Raw genomic sequence first — 19,945 nt, forward strand, 5'->3', positions numbered from 1 at the left:
CTGGATTGCAGGTGTGTATTGCATGAGTGAGTGTGCTGCATGGGGCAGGTTCTTCCAAGGATCGTTCTGCTCCAGGTGTGTGTCTGGATTGCTGGTGTGTATTGCATGAGTGAGTGTGTTGCATGGAGCAGGTTCTTCCAAGGATCATTCTGCTCCAGGTGTGTGGCTCAGCCGCAGGTGTGTATTGCATGAGTGAGTGTGCTGCATGGACAGGTTATTCCAAGGATCGTTCTTCTCCAGGTGTGTGTCTGGGCCGCAGGTGTGTATTGCATGAGTAGGTGTGCTGCATGGACAGGTTCTTCCAAGGATCGTTCTGCTCCAGGTGTGTGTCTGAGCCGCAGGTGTGTATTGCATGACTTAGTGTGTTGCTTGGGCCAGTTTCTTCCAAGGATCGTTCTTCTCCACGTGTGTTTCTGGGCTGCAGGTGTGTATTGCATGAGTGAGGGTGCTGCTTGGGCCAGTTTCTTCCAAGGATCGTTCTTCTCCAGGTGTGTTTCTGGGCTGCAGGTGTGTATTGCATGAGTGAGTGTGCTGCATAGGGCAGGTTCTTCCAAGGATCGTTCTTCTCCAGGTGTGTGTCTGGGCCGCAGGTGTGTATTGCATGAGTGAGTGTGCTTCTTGGGCCAGTTTCTTCCAAGGATCGTTTTTCTCCAGGTGTGTGTCTGAGCCGCAGGTGTGTATTGCATGAGTGAGTGTGCTGCTTGGGCCAGTTTCTTCCAAGGATCGTTCTTCTCCAGGTGTGTGTCTGAGCCGCAGGTGTGTATTGCATGAGTGAGTGTGCTGCTTGGGCTAGTTTCTTCCAAGGATCGTTCTTCTCCAGGTGTGTGTCTGGGCTGCAGGTGTGTATTGCATGAGTGAGTGTGCTGCTTGGGCCAGTTTCTTCCAAGGATCGTTCTTCTTCAGGTGTGTGTCTGAGCCGCAGGTGTGTATTGCATGAGTAAGTGTGCTGCTTGGGCCAGTTTCTTCCAAGGATCGTTCTTCTCCAGGTGTGTTTCTGGGCTGCTGGTGTGTATTGCATGAGTTAGTGTGCTGCTTGGGCCAGTTCTTCCAAGGATCGTTCTGGTCCACATGTGTGTCTGAGCCCCAGGTGTGTATTGCATGAGTGAGTGTGTTGCTTGGGCCAGTTTCTTCCAAGGATCGTTCTTCTCCAGGTGTGTTTCTGGGCTGCAGGTGTGTATTGCATGAGTGAGTGTGCTGCTTGGGCCAGTTTCTTCCAAGGGTCGTTCTTCTCCAGGTGTGTGTCTGGGCCGCAGGTGTGTATTGCATGAGTGAGTGTGTTGCATGGACAGGTTCTTCCAAGGATCGTTCTGCTCCAGGTGTGTGTCGGGCCACAGGTGTGTATTGCATGAGTGAGTATACTGCTTGGGCCAGTTTCTTCCAAGGATCGTTCTTCTCCAGGTGTGTTTCTGGGCTGCAGGTGTGTATTGCATGAGTGAGTGTGCTGCTTGGGCCAGTTTCTTCCGAGGATCGTTCTTCTCCAGGTGTGTGTCTGGGCCGCAGGTGTGTATTGCATGAGTGAGTGTGCTGCTTGGGCCAGTTTCTTCCAAGGATCGTTCTTTTCCAGGTGTGTTTCTGGGATGCAGGTGTGTATTGCATGAGTGAGTGTGTTGCATGGACAGGTTCTTCCAAGGATCGTTCTGCTCCAGGTGTGTGTCTGAGCCGCAGGTGTGTATTGCATGACTTAGTGTGTTGCTTGGGCCAGTTTCTTCCAAGGATCGTTCTTCTCCAGGTGTGTTTCTGGGCCGCAGGTGTGTATTGCATGAGTGAGTGTGCTGCTTGGGCCAGTTTCTTCCAAGGATCGTTCTTCTCCAGGTGTGTGTCTGGGCCGCAGGTGTGTATTGCATGAGTGAGTGTGTTGCATGGACAGGTTCTTCCAAGGATCGTTCTTCTCCAGGAGTGTGTCTGAGCCGCAGGTGTGTATTGCATGACTTATTGTGTTGCTTGGGCCAGTTTCTTCCAAGGATCGTTCTTCTCCAGGTGTGTTTCTGGGCTGCAGGTGTGTATTGCATAAGTGAGTGTGCTGCTTGGGCCAGTTTCTTCCAAGGATCGTTCTTCTCCAGGTGTGTGTCTGGGCCGCAGGTGTGTATTGCATGAGTGAGTGTGTTGCATGGACAGGTTCTTCCAAGGATCGTTCTGCTCCAGGTGTGTGTCTGAGCCGCAGGTGTGTATTGCATGACTTAGTGTTTTGCTTGGGCCAGTTTCTTCCAAGGATCGTTCTTCTCCAGGTGTGTTTCTGGGCTGCAGGTGTGTATTGCATGAGAGTAGGTGCTGCATGGGGCAGTTTCTTCCAAGGATCGTTCTGCTCCAGGTGTGTGTCTGAGCCGCAGGTGTGTATTGCATGAGTGAGTGTGCTGCTTGGGCCAGTTTCTTCCAAGGATCATTCTTCTCCAGGTGTGTTTCTGGGCTGCAGGTGTGTATTACATGAGAGAGAGTGCTGCATAGGGCAGGTACTTCCAAGGATCGTTCTTCTCCAGGTGTGTGTCTAGGCCGCAGGTGTGTATTGCATGAGTGAGTGTGCTGCTTGGGCTAGTTTCTTTCAAGGATCATTCTTCTCCAGGTGTGTGTCTGGGCCGCAGGTGTGTTTTGCATGACTTAGTTTGTTGCTTGGGCCAGTTTCTTCCAAGGATCGTTCTTCTCCAGGTGTGTTTCTGGGCTGCAGGTGTGTATTGCATGAGTGAGTCTGCTGCATGGGGCAGGTTCTTCCAAGGATCATTCTTCTCCAGGTGTTTGTCTGGGCCGCAGGTGTGTAGTGCATGAGTTAGTGTGCTGCTTGGGCCAGTTTCTTCCAAGGATCGTTCTGGTCCACGTGTGTGTCTGAGCCCCAGGTGTGTATTGCATGAGTGAGTGTGCTGCTTGAGCCAGTTTCTTCCAAGGATCGTTCTTCTCCAGGTGTGTGTCTGAGCCGCAGGTGTGTATTGCATGAGTGAGTGTGCTGCTTGGGCCAGTTTCTTCCAAGGATCGTTCTTCTCCAGGTGTGTGTCTGAGCCGCAGATGTGTATTGCATCAGTGAGTGTGCTGCATGTGCCAGTTTCTTCCAAGGATCGTTCTTCTCCAGGTGTGTGTCTGGATTGCAGGTGTGTATTGCATGAGTGAGTGTACTGCATGGGGCAGGTCCTGTCAATGATCATTCTGCTCCAGGTGTGTCGTGGCCGCAGGTGTTTATTGCATTAGTGAGTGTGCCTCATGGGGCACGTTCTTCCAAGGATCATTCTGATCCAGGTGTGTGTCTGGGCTGCAGGTGTGTATTGCATGAGTGAGTGTGCTGCATGGGGCAGGTTCTTCCAAGGATCATTCTGTTCCAGGTGTGTGTCTCAGCCGCAGGTGTGTATTGCATGAGTGAGTGTGCTGCTTGGGCCAGTTTCTTCCAAGGATCGTTCTTCTCCAGGTGTGTGTCTGAGCCGCAGGTGTGTATTGCATGAGTGAGTGTGCTGCTTGGGCCAGTTTCTTCCAAGGATCGTTCTTCTCCAGGTGTGTGTCTGAGCCGCAGATGTGTATTGCATGAGTGAGTGTGCTGCTTGGGCCAGTTTCTTCCAAGGATTGTTCTTCTCCAGGTGGGTGTCTGGATTGCAGGTGTGTATTGCATGAGTGAGTGTACTGCATGGGGCAGGTTCTTCCAACGGATCGTTCCTCTCCATGTGTGTGTCTGGGCTGCAGGTGTGTATTGCATGACTTAGTGTGTTGCTTGGGACAGTTTCTTCCAAGGATCGTTCTTCTCCATGTGTGTGTCTGAGCCGCAAGTGTGTATTGCATGAATGAGTGTGCTGCATGGGGCAGGTTCTTCCAAGGATCATTCTGCTCCAGGTGTGTGTCTGGGCCGCAGGTGTGTATTGCATGAGTGAGTGTGCTGCATGGGGCAGGTTCTTCCAAGGATCATTTTGCTCCAGGTGTGTGTCTGGGCTGCAGGTGTGTATTGCATGACTTAGTGTGTTGCTTGGGACAGTTTCTTCCAAGGATCGTTCTTCTCCATGTGTGTGTCTGAGCCGCAGGTGTGTATTGCATGAATGAGTGTGCTGCATGGGGCAGGTTCTTCCAAGGATCATTCTGCTCCAGGTGTGTGTCTGGCCGCAGGTGTGTATTGCATGAGTGAGTGTGCTGCATGGGGCAGGTTCTTCCAATGATCATTCTGCTCCAGGTGTGTCTTGTCCGCAGGTGTTTATTGCATAAGTGAGTGTGCTGCATGGGGCACGTTCTTCCAAGGATCATTCTGCTCCAGGTGTGTGTCTGGGCTGCAGGTGTGTATTGCATGAGTGAGTGTGCTGCATGGGGCAGCTTCTTCCAAGGATCATTCTGTTCCAGGTGTGTGTCTAAGCCGCAGGTGTGTATTGCATGAGTGAGTGTGCTGCATGGGGCAGGTTCTTCCAAGGATCATTCTGCTCCAGGTGTGTGTCTGGACCGCAGGTGTGTATTGCATGAGTGAGTGTGCTGCATGGGGCAGGTTCTTCCAAGGATCGTTCTTCTCCAGGTGTGTGTCTGGGCTGCAGGTGTGTATTGCATGAGTGAGTGTGCTGCTTGGGCCAGTTTCTTCCAAGGATCGTTCTGCTCCAGGTGTGTGTCTCTCCTGCAGGTGTGTATTGCAAGAGTGAGTGTGCTGCATGGGGCAGGCTCTTCCAAGGATCGTTCTTCTCCAGGTGTGTGTCTGGACCGCAGGTGTGTATTGCATGAGTGAGTGTGCTGCATGGGGCAGGCTCTTCCAAGGATCGTTCTTCTCCAGGTGTGTGTCTGGATTGCAGGTGTGCATTGCATGAGTGAGTGTGCTGCATGGGGCAGGTTCTTCCAATGATCATTCTGCTCCAGGTGTGTGGCTCAGCCACAGGTGTGTATTGCATGAGTGAGTGTGCTGCTTGGGCCAGTTTCTTCCAAGGATCTTTCTTCTCCAGGTGTGTGTCTGGATTGCAGGTGTGTATTGCATGAGTGAGTGTGCTGCATGGGACAGGTTCTTCCAATGATCGTTCTTCTCCAGGCATGTGTCTGGAGGTGCAGGTATGCTGCTTGGGCCAGTTTCTTCCAAGGATCGTTCTTCTCCAGGTGTGTGTCTGAGCCGCAGGTGTGTATTGCATGAGTGAGTGTGCTGCATGGGGCAGGTTCTTCCAAGGATCGTTCTTTTCCAGGTGTGTGTCTGGATTGCAGGTGTGTATTGCATGAGTGAGTGTGCTGCATGGAGCAGGTTCTTCTAATGATCATTCCGCTCCAGGTGTGTCTTGGCCGCAGGTGTGTATTGCATGAGTGAGTGTGCTGCTTGGGCCAGTTTCTTCCAAGGATCGTTCTTCTCCAGGTGTGTGTCTGGGCCGCAGGTGTGTATTGCATGAGTGAGTGTGCTGTTTGGGGCAGGTTCTTCCAAGGATCATTCTGCTCCAGGTGTGTGTCTGGGTTGCAGGTGTGTATTGCATGAGTGAGTGTGCTGCATGGGGCAGGTTCTTCCAAGGATTGTTCTGGTCCACATGTGTGTCTGAGCCCCAGGTGTGTATTGCATGAGTGAGTGTGCTGCATGGGGCAGGTTCTTCCAAGGATCGTTCTTCTCCAGGTGTGTGTCTGGATTGCAGGTGTGTATTGCATGAGTGAGTGTGCTGCATGGGACAGGTTCTTCCAATGATCATTCTGCTCCAGGTGTGTCTTGGCCGCAGGTGTTTATTGCATAAGTGAGTGTGCTGCATGGGGCACGTTCTTCCAAGGATCATTCTGTTCCAGGTGTGTGTCTCAGCCGCAGGTGGGTATTCCATGAGTGAGTGTGCTGCATGGGGCAGGATCTTCCAAGGATCATTCTGTTCCAGGTGTGTGTCTCAGCCGCAGGTGTGTATTGCATGACTTAGTGTGCTGCATGGGCCAGTTTCTTCCAAGGATCGTTCTGCTCCAGGTGTGTGTCTGAGCCGCAGGTGTGTATTGCATGAGTGAGTGTGCTGCTTGGGCCAGTTTCTTCAAAGGTTCGTTCTGCTCCAGGTGTGTGTCTGAGCCGCAGGTGTGTATTGCATGAGTGAGTGTGCTGCTTGGGCCAGTTTCTTCCAAGGATCGTTCTTCTTCAGGTGTGTGTCTGAGCCGCAGGTGTGTATTGCATGAGTAAGTGTGCTGCTTGGGCCAGTTTCTTCCAAGGATCGTTCTTCTCCAGGTGTGTTTCTGGGCTGCTGGTGTGTATTGCATGAGTTAGTGTGCTGCTTGGGCCAGTTCTTCCAAGGATCGTTCTGGTCCACATGTGTGTCTGAGCCCCAGGTGTGTATTGCATGAGTGAGTGTGTTGCTTGGGCCAGTTTCTTCCAAGGATCGTTCTTCTCCAGGTGTGTTTCTGGGCTGCAGGTGTGTATTGCATGAGTGAGTGTGCTGCTTGGGCCAGTTTCTTCCAAGGGTCGTTCTTCTCCAGGTGTGTGTCTGGGCCGCAGGTGTGTATTGCATGAGTGAGTGTGTTGCATGGACAGGTTCTTCCAAGGATCGTTCTGCTCCAGGTGTGTGTCGGGCCACAGGTGTGTATTGCATGAGTGAGTATACTGCTTGGGCCAGTTTCTTCCAAGGATCGTTCTTCTCCAGGTGTGTTTCTGGGCTGCAGGTGTGTATTGCATGAGTGAGTGTGCTGCTTGGGCCAGTTTCTTCCGAGGATCGTTCTTCTCCAGGTGTGTGTCTGGGCCGCAGGTGTGTATTGCATGAGTGAGTGTGCTGCTCGGGCCAGTTTCTTCCAAGGATCGTTCTTTTCCAGGTGTGTTTCTGGGATGCAGGTGTGTATTGCATGAGTGAGTGTGTTGCATGGACAGGTTCTTCCAAGGATCGTTCTGCTCCAGGTGTGTGTCTGAGCCGCAGGTGTGTATTGCATGACTTAGTGTGTTGCTTGGGCCAGTTTCTTCCAAGGATCGTTCTTCTCCAGGTGTGTTTCTGGGCCGCAGGTGTGTATTGCATGAGTGAGTGTGCTGCTTGGGCCAGTTTCTTCCAAGGATCGTTCTTCTCCAGGTGTGTGTCTGGGCCGCAGGTGTGTATTGCATGAGTGAGTGTGTTGCATGGACAGGTTCTTCCAAGGATCGTTCTTCTCCAGGTGTGTGTCTGAGCCGCAGGTGTGTATTGCATGACTTATTGTGTTGCTTGGGCCAGTTTCTTCCAAGGATCGTTCTTCTCCAGGTGTGTTTCTGGGCTGCAGGTGTGTATTGCATAAGTGAGTGTGCTGCTTGGGCCAGTTTCTTCCAAGGATCGTTCTTCTCCAGGTGTGTGTCTGGGCCGCAGGTGTGTATTGCATGAGTGAGTGTGTTGCATGGACAGGTTCTTCCAAGGATCGTTCTGCTCCAGGTGTGTGTCTGAGCCGCAGGTGTGTATTGCATGACTTAGTGTTTTGCTTGGGCCAGTTTCTTCCAAGGATCGTTCTTCTCCAGGTGTGTTTCTGGGCTGCAGGTGTGTATTGCATGAGAGTAGGTGCTGCATGGGGCAGTTTCTTCCAAGGATCGTTCTGCTCCAGGTGTGTGTCTGAGCCGCAGGTGTGTATTGCATGAGTGAGTGTGCTGCTTGGGCCAGTTTCTTCCAAGGATCGTTCTTCTCCAGGTGTGTTTCTGGGCTGCAGGTGTGTATTGCATGAGTGAGTCTGCTGCATGGGGCAGGTTCTTCCAAGGATCATTCTTCTCCAGGTGTTTGTCTGGGCCGCAGGTGTGTAGTGCATGAGTTAGTGTGCTGCTTGGGCCAGTTTCTTCCAAGGATCGTTCTGGTCAACGTGTGTGTCTGAGCCCCAGGTGTGTATTGCATGAGTGAGTGTGCTGCTTGAGCCAGTTTCTTCCAAGGATCGTTCTTCTCCAGGTGTGTGTCTGAGCCGCAGGTGTGTATTGCATGAGTGAGTGTGCTGCTTGGGCCAGTTTCTTCCAAGGATCGTTCTTCTCCAGGTGTGTGTCTGAGCCGCAGATGTGTATTGCATCAGTGAGTGTGCTGCATGTGCCAGTTTCTTCCAAGGATCGTTCTTCTCCAGGTGTGTGTCTGGATTGCAGGTGTGTATTGCATGAGTGAGTGTACTGCATGGGGCAGGTTCTTCCAATGATCATTCTGCTCCAGGTGTGTCGTGGCCGCAGGTGTTTATTGCATTAGTGAGTGTGCCTCATGGGGCACGTTCTTCCAAGGATCATTCTGATCCAGGTGTGTGTCTGGGCTGCAGGTGTGTATTGCATGAGTGAGTGTGCTGCATGGGGCAGGTTCTTCCAAGGATCATTCTGTTCCAGGTGTGTGTCTCAGCCGCAGGTGTGTATTGCATGAGTGAGTGTGCTGTATGGGGCAGGCTCTTCCAAGGATCGTTCTTCTCCAGGTGTGTGTCTGGACCGCAGGTGTGTATTGCATGAGTGAGTGTGCTGCATGGGGCAGGCTCTTCCAAGGATCGTTCTTCTCCAGGTGTGTGTCTGGATTGCAGGTGTGTATTGCATGAGTGAGTGTGCTGCATGGGGCAGGTTCTTCCAATGATCATTCTGCTCCAGGTGTGTCTTGGCCGCAGGTGTGTATTGCATGAGTGAGTGTGCTGCTTGGGCCAGTTTCTTCCAAGGATCGTTCTTCTCCAGGTGTGTGTCTGGATTGCAGGTGTGTATTGCATGAGTGAGTGTGCTGCATGGGGCAGGTTCTTCCCAGGATCATTCTGCTCCAGGTGTGTGTCTCAGCCACTGGTGTGTATTGCATGAGTGAGTGTGCTGCTTGGGCCAGTTTCTTCCAAGGATCGTTCTTCTCCAGGTGTGTGTCTGAGCCGCAGGTGTGTATTGCATGAGTGAGTGTGCTGCTTGGGCCAGTTTCTTCCAAGGATCGTTCTTCTCCAGGTGTGTGTCTGAGCCGCAGGTGTGTATTGCATGAGTGAGTGTGCTGCTTGGGCCAGTTTCTTCCAAGATTCGTTCCGCTCCAGGTGTGTGTCTTGATTGCAGATGTGTATTGCATGAGTGAGTGTGCTGCATGGGGCAGGTTCTTCCAATGATCATTCTTCTCCAGGTGTGTGTCTGGGCCGCAGGTTTTTATTGCATAAGTGAGTGTGCTGCATGGGGCACGTTCTTCCAAGGATCATTCTGATCCAGGTGTGAGTCTGGGCTGCAGGTGTGTATTGCATGAGTGAGTGTGCTGCATGGGGCAGGGTCTTCCAAGGATCATTCTGTTCCAGGTGTGTGTCTCAGCCGCAGGTGTCTATTGCATGAGTGAGTGTGCTGCATGGGGCAGGTTCTTCCCAGGATCATTCTGCTCCAGGTGTGTGTCTGGACCGCAGGTGTGTATTGCATGAGTGAGTGTGCTGCATGGGGCAGGCTCTTCCAAGGATCGTTCTTCTCCAGGTGTGTGTCTGGACCGCAGGTGTGTATTGCATGAGTGAGTGTGCTGCATGGGGCAGGCTCTTCCAAGGATCGTTCTTCTCCAGGTGTGTGTCTGGGTTGCAGGTGTGTATTGCATGAGTGAGTGTGCTGCATGGGGCAGGTTCTTCCAATGATCATTCTGCTCCAGGTGTGTCTTGGCCGTAGGTGTGTATTGCATGAGTGAGTGTGCTGCTTGGGCCAGTTTCTTCCAAGGATCGATCTTCTCCAGGTGTGTGTCTGGATTGCAGGTGTGTATTGCATGAGTGAGTGTGCTGCATGGGGCAGGTTCTTCCAATGATCATTCTGTTTCAGGTGTGTGTCTGGGTTGCAGGTGTGTATTGCATGAGTGAGTGTGCTGCTTGGGCCAGTTTCTTCCAAGGATCGATCTTCTCCAGGTGTGTGTCTGGATTGCAGGTGTGTATTGCATGAGTGAGTGTGCTGCATGGGGCAGGTTCTTCCAATGATCATTCTGCTCCAGGTGTGTGTCTGGGTTGCAGGTGTGTATTGCATGAGTGAGTGTGCTGCTTGGGCCAGTTTCTTCCAAGGATCGTTCTTCTCCAGGTGTGTGTCTGGATTGCAGGTGTGTATTGCATGAGTGAGTGTGCTGCATGGGACAGGTTCTTCCAATGATCATTCTGCTCTAGGTGTGTATTGGCCGCAGGTGTTTATTGCATAAGTGAGTGTGCTGCATGGGCCAGTTTCTTCCAAGGATCGTTCTGCTCCAGGTGTGTGTCTGGGCTTCAGGTGTGTATTGCATGAGTGAGTGTGCTGCATGGGGCAGGTTCTTCCAAGGATCATTCTTCTCCAGGTGTGTGTCTGGGCCGCAGGTGTGTATTGCATGATTTAGTGTGCTTCTTGGGCCAGTTTCTTCCCAGGATCGTTCTGGTCCACGTGTGTGTCTGAGCCCCAGGTGTGTATAGCATGAGTGAGTGTGCTGCTTGGGCCAGTTTCTTCCAAGGATCGTTCTTCTCCAGGTGTGTGTCTGAGCCGCAGGTGTGTATTGCATGAGTGAGTGTGCTGCTTGGGCCAGTTTCTTCCAAGGATCGTTCTTCTCCAGGTGTGTGTCTGAGCCGCAGATGTGTATTGCATGAGTGAGTGTGCTGCTTGGGCCAGTTTCTTCCAAGGATTGTTCTTCTCCAGGTGGGTGTCTGGATTGCAGGTGTGTATTGCATGAGTGAGTGTACTGCATGGGGCAGGTTCTTCCAACGGATCGTTCCTCTCCATGTGTGTGTCTGGGCTGCAGGTGTGTATTGCATGACTTAGTGTGTTGCTTGGGACAGTTTCTTCCAAGGATCGTTCTTCTCCATGTGTGTGTCTGAGCCGCAAGTGTGTATTGCATGAATGAGTGTGCTGCATGGGGCAGGTTCTTCCAAGGATCATTCTGCTCCAGGTGTGTGTCTGGGCCGCAGGTGTGTATTGCATGAGTGAGTGTGCTGCATGGGGCAGGTTCTTCCAAGGATCATTTTGCTCCAGGTGTGTGTCTGGGCTGCAGGTGTGTATTGCATGACTTAGTGTGTTGCTTGGGACAGTTTCTTCCAAGGATCGTTCTTCTCCATGTGTGTGTCTGAGCCGCAGGTGTGTATTGCATGAATGAGTGTGCTGCATGGGGCAGGTTCTTCCAAGGATCATTCTGCTCCAGGTGTGTGTCTGGCCGCAGGTGTGTATTGCATGAGTGAGTGTGCTGCATGGGGCAGGTTCTTCCAATGATCATTCTGCTCCAGGTGTGTCTTGTCCGCAGGTGTTTATTGCATAAGTGAGTGTGCTGCATGGATCACGTTCTTCCAAGGATCATTCTGCTCCAGGTGTGTGTCTGGGCCGCAGGCGTGTATTGCATGATTTAGTGTGCTTCTTGGGCCAGTTTCTTCCCAGGATCGTTCTGGTCCACGTGTGTGTCTGAGCCCCAGGTGTGTATAGCATGAGTGAGTGTGCTGCTTGGGCCAGTTTCTTCCAAGGATCGTTCTTCTCCAGGTGTGTGTCTGAGCCGCAGGTGTGTATTGCATGAGTGAGTGTGCTGCTTGGGCCAGTTTCTTCCAAGGATCGTTCTTCTCCAGGTGTGTGTCTGAGCCGCAGATGTGTATTGCATGAGTGAGTGTGCTGCTTGGGCCAGTTTCTTCCAAGGATTGTTCTTCTCCAGGTGGGTGTCTGGATTGCAGGTGTGTACTGCATGAGTGAGTGTACTGCATGGGGCAGGTTCTTCCAACGGATCGTTCCTCTCCATGTGTGTGTCTGGGCTGCAGGTGTGTATTGCATGACTTAGTGTGTTGCTTGGGACAGTTTCTTCCAAGGATCGTTCTTCTCCATGTGTGTGTCTGAGCCGCAAGTGTGTATTGCATGAATGAGTGTGCTGCATGGGGCAGGTTCTTCCAAGGATCATTCTGCTCCAGGTGTGTGTCTGGGCCGCAGGTGTGTATTGCATGAGTGAGTGTGCTGCATGGGGCAGGTTCTTCCAAGGATCATTTTGCTCCAGGTGTGTGTCTGGGCTGCAGGTGTGTATTGCATGACTTAGTGTGTTGCTTGGGACAGTTTCTTCCAAGGATCGTTCTTCTCCATGTGTGTGTCTGAGCCGCAGGTGTGTATTGCATGAATGAGTGTGCTGCATGGGGCAGGTTCTTCCAAGGATCATTCTGCTCCAGGTGTGTGTCTGGCCGCAGGTGTGTATTGCATGAGTGAGTGTGCTGCATGGGGCAGGTTCTTCCAATGATCATTCTGCTCCAGGTGTGTCTTGTCCGCAGGTGTTTATTGCATAAGTGAGTGTGCTGCATGGGGCACGTTCTTCCAAGGATCATTCTGCTCCAGGTGTGTGTCTGGGCTGCAGGTGTGTATTGCATGAGTGAGTGTGCTGCATGGGGCAGCTTCTTCCAAGGATCATTCTGTTCCAGGTGTGTGTCTCAGCCGCAGGTGTGTATTGCATGAGTGAGTGTGCTGCATGGGGCAGGTTCTTCCAAGGATCATTCTGCTCCAGGTGTGTGTCTGGACCGCAGGTGTGTATTGCATGAGTGAGTGTGCTGCATGGGGCAGGTTCTTCCAAGGATCGTTCTTCTCCAGGTGTGTGTCTGGGCTGCAGGTGTGTATTGCATGAGTGAGTGTGCTGCTTGGGCCAGTTTCTTCCAAGGATCGTTCTGCTCCAGCTGTGTGTCTCTCCTGCAGGTGTGTATTGCAAGAGTGAGTGTGCTGCATGGGGCAGGCTCTTCCAAGGATCGTTCTTCTCCAGGTGTGTGTCTGGACCGCAGGTGTGTATTGCATGAGTGAGTGTGCTGCATGGGGCAGGCTCTTCCAAGGATCGTTCTTCTCCAGGTGTGTGTCTGGATTGCAGGTGTGTATTGCATGAGTGAGTGTGCTGCATGGGGCAGGTTCTTCCAATGATCATTCTGCTCCAGGTGTGTGGCTCAGCCACAGGTGTGTATTGCATGAGTGAGTGTGCTGCTTGGGCCAGTTTCTTCCAAGGATCTTTCTTCTCCAGGTGTGTGTCTGGATTGCAGGTGTGTATTGCATGAGTGAGTGTGCTGCATGGGACAGGTTCTTCCAATGATCGTTCTTCTCCAGGCATGTGTCTGGAGGTGCAGGTATGCTGCTTGGGCCAGTTTCTTCCAAGGATCGTTCTTCTCCAGGTGTGTGTCTGAGCCGCAGGTGTGTATTGCATGAGTGAGTGTGCTGCATGGGGCAGGTTCTTCCAAGGATCGTTCTTTTCCAGGTGTGTGTCTGGATTGCAGGTGTGTATTGCATGAGTGAGTGTGCTGCATGGAGCAGGTTCTTCTAATGATCATTCCGCTCCAGGTGTGTCTTGGCCGCAGGTGTGTATTGCATGAGTGAGTGTGCTGCTTGGGCCAGTTTCTTCCAAGGATCGTTCTTCTCCAGGTGTGTGTCTGGGCCGCAGGTGTGTATTGCATGAGTGAGTGTGCTGTTTGGGGCAGGTTCTTCCAAGGATCATTCTGCTCCAGGTGTGTGTCTGGGTTGCAGGTGTGTATTGCATGAGTGAGTGTGCTGCATGGGGCAGGTTCTTCCAAGGATTGTTCTGGTCCACATGTGTGTCTGAGCCCCAGGTGTGTATTGCATGAGTGAGTGTGCTGCATGGGGCAGGTTCTTCCAAGGATCGTTCTTCTCCAGGTGTGTGTCTGGATTGCAGGTGTGTATTGCATGAGTGAGTGTGCTGCATGGGACAGGTTCTTCCAATGATCATTCTGCTCCAGGTGTGTCTTGGCCGCAGGTGTTTATTGCATAAGTGAGTGTGCTGCATGGGGCACGTTCTTCCAAGGATCATTCTGTTCCAGGTGTGTGTCTCAGCCGCAGGTGGGTATTCCATGAGTGAGTGTGCTGCATGGGGCAGGATCTTCCAAGGATCATTCTGTTCCAGGTGTGTGTCTCAGCCGCAGGTGTGTATTGCATGACTTAGTGTGCTGCATGGGCCAGTTTCTTCCAAGGATCGTTCTGCTCCAGGTGTGTGTCTGAGCCGCAGGTGTGTATTGCATGAGTGAGTGTGCTGCTTGGGCCAGTTTCTTCAAAGGTTCGTTCTGCTCCAGGTGTGTGTCTGAGCCGCAGGTGTGTATTGCATGAGTGAGTGTGCTGCTTGGACCAGTTTCTTCCAAGGATCGTTCTGCTCCAGGTGTGTGTCTCTGCCGCAGGTGTGTATTGCATGAGTGAGTGTGCTGCATGGGGCAGGTTCTTCCAAGGATCATTCTGTTCCAGGTGTGTGTCTCAGCCGCAGGTGTGTATTGCATGACTTAGTGTGCTGCTTGGGCCAGTTTCTTCCAAAGGATCGTTCCTCTCCATGTGTGTGTCTGGGCTGCAGGTGTGCATTGCATGAGTGAGTGTGCTGCATGGGGCAGGTTCTTCCAAGGATCATTCTGGCCCACGTGTGTGTCTGAGCCGCAGAGCCGCAGGTGTGTATTGCATGAGTGAGTGTGTTGCATGGGGTAGGTTCTTCCAAGGATCATTCTGCTCCAGGTGTGTGTCTGGGCTGCAGGTATGTATTGCATGAGTGAGTGTGCTGCTTGGGCCAGTTTCTTCCAAGGATCATTCTGCTCCAGGTGTGTGTCTGGAGGTGCAGGTATGTATTGCATGAGTGAGTGTGCTGCTTGGGGCAGGTTCTTCCAAGGATCGTTCTGCTCCAGGTGTGTCTCAGCCGCAGGTGTGTATTGCATGACTTAGTGTGCTGCTTGGGCCAGTTTCTTCCAAGGATTGTTCTTCTTCAGGTGTGTGTCTGGGCTGCAGGTGTGCATTGCATGAGTGAGTGTGCTGCTTGGGCCAGTTTCTTCCAAGGATCGTTCTTCTCCAGGTGTGTGTCTGAGCCGCAGATGTGTATTGCATGAGTGAGTGTGCTGCTTGGGCCAGTTTCTTCCAAGGATTGTTCTTCTCCAGGTGTGTGTCTGGGCTGCAGGTGTGCATTGCATGAGTGAGTGTGCTGCATGGGGCAGGTTCTTCCAAGGATCATTCTGTTCCAGGTGTGTGTCTCAGCCGCAGGTGTGTATTGCATGACTTAGTGTGCTGCTTGGGCCAGTTTCTTCCAAAGGATCGTTCCTCTCCATGTGTGTGTCTGGGCTGCAGGTGTGCATTGCATGAGTGAGTGTGCTGCATGGACAGGTTCTTGGAAGGATCGTTCTTCTCCAGGTGTGTGTCTGGGCTGCAGGTATGTATTGCAGGAGTGAGTGTGCTGCTTGGGCCAGTTTCTTCCAAGGATCGTTCTGGTCCAGGTGTGTGTCTGGAGGTGCAGGTATGTATTGCATGAGTGAATGTGCTGCTTGGGGCAGGTTCTTCCAAGGATCATTCTGCTCCAGGTGTGTCTTGGCCGCAGGTGTTTATTGCATAAGTGAGTGTTCTGCATGGGGAAGGTTCTATAGACTTTGAAGGCGGAAATGAAAAAGTCTTATAGATCAGATTCTCCCATAGTAATCAGCATTGCCACTTCTCCATATCAGTGAAGTGCATCTACCTACCAGGAAGTTGAATACGCCTTAGCACACGATTGTTGGGAGCCATTACCTGGAGGCTTTGGGCGTCTTTGTGTGCCATTTCCCGGACCGGACCTGACGACGGACCTCGCCGCACCCGCTTCGCGGGTACCGCATCGCCGGCTGTTTGCAGAGCTGGTCACTGGACCTTGCGGGGAGTCGACGAACCTAGCAACCGGGCCGAGGGCTGTAGCAGGGCTGCGAGCGTAGCAGGTACTCCATTACCCAGGAGTCCCTGCGAGACCGAGTGTCAGCTTCCGGTCCGCTCTCCCTGTTGGTCCGCCCTCCGCCCACCAGGAGTTTAAAAACCTGTGTTTGCCCTATCACTGTGGGACGCCTTAGCACACGATTGTTGGGAGCCATTACCTGGAGGCTTTGGGCGTCTTTGTGTGCCATTTCCCGGACCTGACGACAGACCTCGCCGCACCCGCTTCGCGGGTACCGCATCGCCGGCTGTTTGCAGAGCTGGTCACTGGACCTTGCGGGGAGTCGACGAGCCTAGCAACCGGGCCGAGGGCTGTAGCAGGGCTGCGAGCGTAGCAGGGACTCCATTACCCAGGAGTCCCTGCGAGACCGAGTGTCAGCTTCCGGTCCGCTCTCCCTGTTGGTCCGCCCTCCGCCCACCAGGAGTTTAAAAACCTGTGTTTGCCCTATCACTGTGGGACGCCTTAGCACACGATTGTTGGGAGCCATTACCTGGAGGCTTTGGGCGTCTTTGTGTGCCATTTCCCGGACCTGACGACGGACCTCGCCGCACCCGCTTCGCGGGTGCCGCATCGCCGGCTGTTTGCAGAGCTGGTCACTGGACCTTGCGGGGAGTCGACGAGCCTAGCAACCGGGCCGAGGGCTGTAGCAGGGCTGCGAGCGTAGCAGGGACTCCATTACCCAGGAGTCCCTGCGAGACCGAGTGTCAGCTTCCGGTCTGCTCTCCCTGTTGGTCCGCCCTCCGCCCACCAGGAGTTTAAAAACCTGTGTTTGCCCTATCACTGTGGGACGCCTTAGCACACGATTGTTGGGAGCCATTACCTGGAGGCTTTGGGCGTCTTTGTGTGCCATTTCCCGGACCTGACGACGGACCTCGCCGCACCCGCTTCGCGGGTGCCGCATCGCCGGCTGTTTGCAGAGCTGGTCACTGGACCTTGCGGGGAGTCGACGAGCCTAGCAACCGGGCCGAGGGCTGTAGCAGGGCTGCGAGCGTAGCAGGGACTCCATTACCCAGGAGTCCCTGCGAGACCGAGTGTCAGCTTCCGGTCCGCTCTCCCTGTTGGTCCGCCCTCCGCCCACCAGGAGTTTAAAAACCTGTGTTTGCCCTATCACTGTGGGACGCCTTAGCACACGATTGTTGGGAGCCATTACCTGGAGGCTTTGGGCGTCATTGTGTGCCATTTCCCGGACCTGACGACGGACCTCGCCGCACCCGCTTCGCGGGTGCCGCATCGCCGGCTGTTTGCAGAGCTGGTCACTGGACCTTGCGGGGAGTCGACGAGCCTAGCAACCGGGCCGAGGGCTGTAGCAGGGCTGCGAGCGTAGCAGGGACTCAATTACCCAGGAGTCCCTGCGAGACCGAGGGTCATCTTCCGGTCCGCTCTCCCTGTTGGTCCGCCCTCCGCCCATAACGCTCACTACATCAAGGACTCACCCTCCCGCAGCAGCGGGACGCAGCTCGGGGCGAAGACCGGGCTAAGAGCGGGCCGTTTGAGGCCATTCGAGGACAGAGAGGTCTGGGCTGGGCCACCCCCCTTGCCCTGTTGTAGATATATTCCATCTCTGCCACTTTGTACACCCTTATTTTCATAATGTGCTCACGGGGTAGTCGCAGCAAAACCGCTAAGGGAGCGATTAAGTCCAATGGAACCCTAGACGATTTCCTCACCAAGACCAACTTGGCCATTGACGTGGAAATCAGTAAAATGCAACATAGGGTATCGTTGGATTTAGAAGCTGCGTGAAGGCTTTCTGAGAACCTAGCTTCCTCTAAAAAATCATCTCTGGGCAATATTGCCTCAGCTTTAACTCCTGAGCGTACATCCGGCCCTCGCCCATTGTTAACATCGGCAGACATCCACCATGTTCCAATCATATCTCTACCTGAGCCCCTTCATATTCCATCACCACCACCTATAAACCCCACTGAGGTGTCTGCGACATATGTCCCCGAGGCAGGTATAGGCTTCCCCACTAAACCTAATTTGTCTAAACCAACAGTAAGTGCTAGGAAAGTTGCCATCTACAAAAAGAAATGTCTTGCTAGATCCATTTATGCACGCAAAAAGGCTAAAATTGCGAGGTCCCAGTTTTTTAATAGTAGACGACCGCTGGTCACATATGGGGTCAATGAAGAAACCTCTAAAACTAACACTTGCACTCTGGGTGAGGAAAATGATTCTGGTTTACGTAGTGCTGTGTTAGATCTTACAATGGGAGCCTCTCCAGTTAAGATCGAAGAGAGGCAAACTGAGGGTAGGTTGAGTGAAACAGGGAAGGATAGGGGGGGCGATGAAGAATTCCTTAAAATTGTTTGGAGCACACTAAAACAGCTACTCACCCCCCTGGAACTTAGGCTTTCCCGTATAGAAAACAACTTACTTGAAATGGATAGGACTATAGTCACTTTGGCTAGTCTTAGTCTAAAACAAATGGAAGCAAAGTCTTTTCAGGGTGAGGATTGTACCCCACTGGCTCAGGTGCCAGAACCCCCGCCCGTGCCCCCCCCCCCCAATACTCAAACCCATACCAAAGCCCCGCACAACAGTCTGTAACCCCACTGCTACTATTCCTAGATCCACAGCACCAAGCATTCGTCCCCCCCAAAGCATAGCCCCTTCTAAACTAAGGTTACAAGCTGCTCCACATCAGTTTAAACAGCCTGAAACTACGAATATACTACCCCAGCAACCCAGTCGTCAAAATTTTCGTGGGGGTTTTATTGATCTGCCACCAGAAGCTGGGCCCTATGTTATTGTTTTAGCTGGAGTGCCTGCACTGGGTCCGCAAACCCAAGAGAACCATCATTCCCTAAAAAATAAAGTTATCTACTGGCTCAATGAAAATAGACAGCTTCCTAATCACCAAAGAAGTCGGGTACTAATGGTACGTAGAGTACCTTGGGTAGGCCCTACACACAAGTCCATTGCTGGGGATTGTATAGTAGTATCCTTTGCAGATCCTCATACAGCTCAGCATCTCTGTGTATGGCCTTCACGAGATGTCAACCCTTCCATTGTCGTCAGACCCCTTACTTTTTTCTATCCACCACGGCAGCAGTTTGAGATGGAGGGGTCTTGGTCAACAGTCCAAAATACCAGGTGGAAAGGTCGAAGGGACGGTTGGCAAAGTCAACATAGCTGGTGGCAAGGGGCGCCCACTTCTAATATGTTTGGTTGTTTGGACGAGGTTGATTGACTTGGGGGGATTGACGCCTTAATGCACTCTACGGAACCCACCCTTCTACAGGTGACTGCTCCCCCTACCCCCCTAGTAATCTGTACGGATTGTTTAACCTCTCCCAAAGGTTCTGGTTTAAATCTGGATTTTGTTAATATTCCTACTAAGACCAGGACAGGGGACTTGGGTTTACCGCAGACTATTTCATCTAGTAGCCCATTGGATACAATCAGGGTGGCCTCATGGAATATTGCAGGACTAAGGGGTCGCCTGGACAACGATGATTGGGTCGATTTTATCGACACACACGATATCATCGTTTTCCAGGAAACCTGGACAACTGTCCCCCTATTTAGAGTGGGCTACCTGAACTATCATAAACCGGCCATACAGGGCCCTAGGGGTAGGGCTTCAGGAGGACTCACGGTGTGGATTAGAAATACCCTGGGATTCCGTGTTAAGGAAATCCTGGTAGAGAATGCCGACCTCCTATGTATTAGCCTGAGTAAGGATAACAGCAAGGACATTCTCTTAATTAATATCTACGCCCGAGGCTGTCAGGGTGGGAGAAAGCAACCAGTTCTGAATGATTTAGAATATCTTTTGAAGAAGTACAAAGGCGATCATTTTGTCATAATAGCAGGTGACCTGAACTGCTCATTTGAACCCATCCTTAGTCTGGCAGAAGATGTGGGAATTGAAGAGGATACTGCTTGGAATATTCCCCCGTTAACTATAAGCAAGGGTGTCAGGGGCACAGAGGCGGCCCTCCACTGGTTGGGACTCTGCCTGGAGTGGGGCCTTCGGGCAGTGAATGGACGCACTCCGTCTGACAACTCGGGGAAGCCAACTTTTGATAACGGGCTCAGTGCAAGTCGCATTGACTATATTTTGGTCAATATAGAATCTTGGTCACATGTAATAGATATGGTGGTAGAGACTAGGCCAGAGAGTGACCACAACCCTCTCTCTTTGGGGCTTAGGGTTCCTGGACTGGGTGATCGACAAATGGAAACAACCTGCCTAACGTCTGACTTAGTCTTGTGTGACAACAGAAGACGAGTTAAATGGTCTAGAGTTATAGACGACCCTGTGCTTATTCGTAAAATAGAGGAGTCGGTTTTTGACATAAGGGGTAGGATGATCGCACTATCCCCCTCTGGTGGGGTTGATCCCTTAATCATTAATCTTCATGAGAAGTGTTTTACGGATCTCAAAAACTTCCTCACCAAACCATCAAATAATAAGATTGGTAAATCACACAAAAGATGGTACATTAAGAGCTGTAGAGAAGCTCACAGTAAACTAATAGCAGCTGTCAAATCGAGGATTACTTATGACATTAGGAAAGCTA

The 19,945-nt window shown here is 52.2% G+C and overlaps 1 protein-coding gene across 6 annotated transcripts in view; it reads left to right on the forward strand.

The window, feature by feature from the left end:
* The window catches only part of LINGO3 (leucine rich repeat and Ig domain containing 3), a 1,135,152-nt gene that overhangs the window by 960,058 nt on the left and 155,149 nt on the right, over positions 1-19,945 (forward strand). The window lies entirely within an intron of this gene.

Source organism: Lissotriton helveticus, chromosome 12 (genome assembly GCF_964261635.1).
Source record: "Lissotriton helveticus chromosome 12, aLisHel1.1, whole genome shotgun sequence".
In the NCBI taxonomy this organism is placed as follows: domain Eukaryota; kingdom Metazoa; phylum Chordata; class Amphibia; order Caudata; family Salamandridae; genus Lissotriton; species Lissotriton helveticus.